The sequence below is a fragment of the Pongo abelii genome, chromosome 10 (genome assembly GCF_028885655.2).
Source record: "Pongo abelii isolate AG06213 chromosome 10, NHGRI_mPonAbe1-v2.0_pri, whole genome shotgun sequence".
NCBI classification, from domain to species: domain Eukaryota; kingdom Metazoa; phylum Chordata; class Mammalia; order Primates; family Hominidae; genus Pongo; species Pongo abelii.
Window position 1 is genome coordinate 130,527,901 of NC_071995.2, and position 5,133 is coordinate 130,533,033.

Here is a 5,133-nt window from a genome sequence, read left to right on the forward strand (position 1 = left end):
TACTGGAATAAATGTCAAGAGGACTGTTTCAGACCTCCGAAAACTAGCTAAAGGCTTGCAATAACCTGAAGAGCATTTATTCAAAATAATAATAATGGCCGGGCCTGGTGGCTCATGCCTGTAATCCCAGCACTTTGGGAAGCCAAGGGGAGAGGAGCGCTTGAGTCCAGGAGTTCTAGACCAGCCTGAGCAACATGGCAAGACCCCATCTCTACCAAAATAAATAAATAAATAAATGTTTTTAATTAGCCAGGCATGGTGGCGCACACCTGTGGTCCCACCTACTTGGGAGGCTGAGGTAGGAGGATCGCTTGAGCCCAAGACGTTGAGGCTGCAGTGAGCTGTAATTTTGCCACTACACTCCAGGCAATAGGGTGAATCCGTTTCTCAAAATAATAGCAATGGCTGAATCTTGGTAAGAAAAGCAAATTGTGTGGCATTTTAATTTGCCCAATTTCAGTCCTCTTCTCTCAGCCCCCCAGTAGTCTTAAAAAACAAGGAGTGGCTATAAAAAAACCAGCAGGCTGGCAGCCCCTGGAGGAACACAGAGGATTGGAACTCTCCACAAGGCCCATTCCCAGTGAATCGCTGTCATCTGACCACCATGACAGCTCCATGAGGAGCTGTGCTCTCACTGAAGAACTGCTTTCTCCTTGCTACTTGACCTCATCAGAGCTTGCTCTGTGCACCAGCCCTACCTATCCTAGGATATTTGTCCTAAAAAATCAGTGGGGATTGTTTATTACTGTAGTAGCCTGAAGCAGCGATACAAGTTGGAGCTGAGAAGAGGCTGGCCAAAAAAATTAAAAGGAAGTATTGTGGAATGACATGTTCTTATAAAGCTTTGAAAAGTTCCGATATATTCCTGAGAACTTAGAAGGCCAGGTGCACATGCAGGGCTGTGTGTCCGCTGGGAGAGAACTAAGAGGGCCCCTGCTCACCTGGGCTGACTGGGATGCTCCCTGCCAGCGTGGGCAACAGCTAAGGCAGAGCTGTAAGCTGTCTGCCAGGATGGTGAAGGCATTCCCCAACACACACCCACATAGCCCTCAGCAAAGTCTCAGAAAATTCTCATTTCAAGGAATTTGAGGAAATCTCTGTTCAGTCATTATCTGACCACTAAGCTAACCAAGTACATTTCCGTGTCTTCACACAAAAAAGAAAGCAGACTGTACAGAATTAGTCCAGGGAAGTCTAAAGCAAGAAAACAATGACAGCAATAAACAGCTCAAGAAACAAACACTGGAGGGGTGGGAACTGATGTCCAGAAAAAGATTATATTAATTACATATATAATTTATATAATTTATTTTTTGAGACAAAGTCTCTCTCACTCTGTCGCCCAGGCTAGAGTGCAGTGTCACAATCTTGGCTCACTGCAACCTCCGCCTCCCGGGTTCAAGCGATTCTCCTGCCTCAGCCTCCTCAGTAGCTGCGATTACAGGCATGCACCACCATGCCCAGCTAATTTTTGTATTTTTAGTAGAGACAGGGTTTCACCATGTTGGCCAGGCTGCTCTTGAACTCCTGTCCTCAAGTGATCTGCCCGCCTTAGCCTCCCAAAGTGCCGGGACTACAGGCGTGAGCCACTGCACCTGGCTTTGTAATTTATATAATATTAAATGTCCAATTTTGAAGGAAAAAAATGAGACATGCAAAGGAAATATGGCATGTACACACACATGCATGCACACACACACACAAACACACACAAACAACCAATAGAAATTGTCCCTATGGAAGCTCAGGTGAAGTTTGTAGACAATTTTAAGTCAGCTGTTAATAAATATGTTCTAAAAAACTAAAAGAAACCATGTCTACAGAATTGAGTATGAGCGCAATATCTCCCCAGATATATCCACAAACATAAATTATTTTTTTCAGATCAAAATAGAAATTATGGAGTTAAAAAGTACTGGAATAAAAAATTCACTAGAGGGGCTCAATGGCAAAGTTGAACTGGCAGAAGAAAAATTCCACAGACTTGAGGATGGATCCATTAAGATTATGGAGTTTGAGGAACAGAAAAAAGAAGAATGAATACAGATGAGCATGGCCTCAGAAACTTGTGGGATACCATCGAGCACATCAAATGCACAAAATGGCAGCCTCGGCCAGAAAGGAGAGAAAGGAGCAAAAGAATGTTGGAAGAAATAATGGCTAAAAACCCCAAATTTGAGGAAAAACATTAAACTGCACATCTACAAAGCTCAGTAAACTATGACTAGAATAAACTAAAGTATCTGTGCCTGCACATATCGTAGTCAAGTTGTCAAAAGGCAAAGAAGGAATCTTTAAAGCAGCAAGATAGAAGTGACTCATCATGTAAAAGGGATCGTCAAAAAGACTAACAGGCAATTTCTCATCCAACACCACAGAGGCCAAAGACAGTGGAAAAACATCCTCTAAATGCTGGAAGTAAAAGCAGTCAACCAAGAATTGTACATCCAGCAAAAATATCTCTAAAAAACAAAGGAGAAATAAACAAAAACTAAGGTAATACATTGCTACCACCTTTCTTCTATTAACTCATTTAATAAGCAATTGCATGAAGTTGTAGGCAATTGTGTTTTGCGGCCTATAACGTATTTAAATACAATATCATCACAAAGAGACAGATGAGAACAAAGCAGAACTGGATTAAGGAAACGACAACAAATGGTGATATAACCCACAGAAATAAATAAATAAAGTGAACCAGAAAGAATAAAAGAAAGGAAGAGCAAAATGGACAAATATTTTTTGTCTAGACTGGCTGAGGAAAGGAAAAGAGAGAAGACTCTCCTTCCAAAAAATCTTTTTTGTTGTTGTTGTTGTTGTTTGTTTTTTGTTTTGGTTTGGTTTTGGTTTGGTTTGGTTTGGTTTTTCTGACAGAGTCTCTCTCTCTCTCTCTCGCCCAGGCTGGAGTGCAGTGGCACGATCTCGCCTCACTGCAACCTCCGCCTCCTGGGTTCAAGCAATTATCCTGCCTCAGCCTCCCGAGTAGCTGGGATTACAGGTGCCCGCCACCACGCCCAGCTAATTTTTGTATTTTTAGTAGAGATAGGGTTTCACCATGTTGGCCAGGCTGGTCTCGAACTCCTGATGTCAGGCGATCCACCCACCTCGGCCTCCCAAAGTGCTGGGATTACAGGCGTGAGCCACCGCGCCTGGCCAAAAAATCTTGATAAACATGAACAAAGGTGGAAGACTCACACTTCGCTGTGTGGAAACTAACTATACAGTTGTCGTAATAAAACCATGCGGTACTGCCGTTAAGGACAGACATATAGATCTGTAGACTAGAATTGAGAGACCAAAAATAAACCCTAGCATCTATGGTCAGTTGGTTTTCGCTGTGTGGAAACTAACTATACAGTTGTCGTAATAAAACCATGCGGTACTGCCGTTAAGGACAGACATATAGATCTGTAGACTAGAATTGAGAGACCAAAAATAAACCCTAGCATCTATGGTCAGTTGGTTTTCAACAAGAGTGCCAATACAATTAAATGGAAAAAGAATTGTCTCTTCAAAAAGTCATATTGAAACAACTAGACATCCACATGCAGAAAAATGAATTTGGACCCCTACCTCCCATTATACATAACAGTATAGCTTAAAATTCATTAGGCCTAAATGTAACAGCTAAAACTATAAAAGTGTTAGAATAAAACACAGGAGGAATCCTTGTGATACAACTTCTGGATTGTGATTCTGGTGGTCACAGGATCTACATGTGATTAAAATGCACAGAAATGAGTGCATATAAAGCCAGAAATTCGAGAAGGTGGTGGACTCCATCAGTGTAAACATCCTGGCTATGATGTACTACAGTCGTACATGATGTTACCCTTGGAGGAAACTACGGGAGGTGTATTGGGGATCTCGCTGTATTCTTTCTGACAACTGCGTGTGAATATTCAATTATCTTAAAATAAGTCTCAATACACACACATCACACCAATATATAATGTAATTCCTAATATCGTGTTTGTCTAATTTTCACGCCTTCACTCTGATATATTGTGCTCCCCTTATCCTTCCAATAAACTACCTTTCTGCTTATGAGAACAAGTCAGCGTCTGTTGCTGGCGTCCAAATGTTCCTAACACCCCCTCACAGGCTGCTAGAAGCCTCCACTGAGCTCACGTGTGTGAGCCCCTTGATGATTCCTAATGATGGCAATAGTTAACCTTTTCCAAGCACCTGCCCTGCGCCTGGTCCTGCTCTGTTTTACATGAGTGAAGTCATTCAATTGCTCAGCCCTTGCCAGCTGCGCACACTCTTGCCCCACTTTACAAATGAAGCCACGAAGCCACACGGTGGTTGGAGGACTCACGGCAAGTGACAGAGCTGGGAAGGGGCCAATTCAGGACTCAGGTCAAGACATCCTGGTTCCAGAGCCCCACCCTGACCCACCATGTTACTCAGCACAGGTGAGTGACACTGATCTTTATCTGTCTTTTCATGCCCTGGGGATGGAATTTTCCTAGAATGGCCACTGGCTCCCCCAGCCTGGTACATCATGGACTTGTAGCGCATGGTCCTGCCCTCAGATGCCTGTGACGTCAGAGACGGAGGATGGGCCTGCTGGGCCCCCCGGCTCTGTCAGCTCCAGGAGCCTCGGGGTGGGGGGCACGAGCCACAGGAATCCACGTGCCTCCCAGAACATGGAAGGCCATGGCCCCAGAGCATCCAAATTCCATCTAATGGCATTTTTCAGGAGGAAAGAAAGAGGCAGAACAGAAAATCCATACAGCTGCTGTGCCCGGAATGAACACGTTTTCATCAGAAGAGCCATCTCCCCTATCTCAGAGCTGAAGTCAGGCAACAAAATCAATATCTGAAAACACCTACGAAAGTGTTAGAGCTTTTCAATTTGGCTCCTGGACCATTGCTAGTTGAAATTCCATCTAGCGTATAGAGTTTGAGGGCTTTTTCCCCTTTTGTTCTTTTTGTCATTAAATTAGCCAAAGTGTTAAGTCCATAGGACCCAATCTATCAGTGTTTATTTTCTTTATTCAGTCAAAACTGACTTCTACTCAATTTACATTTTCAAGATATACAAAGAAATTAATAAGATGGGAAAGAACCCATTGCTAATGTGAGACTGTCTCTACGCGTAAAAAGCAGCAGATTCCCCTGCAGCTT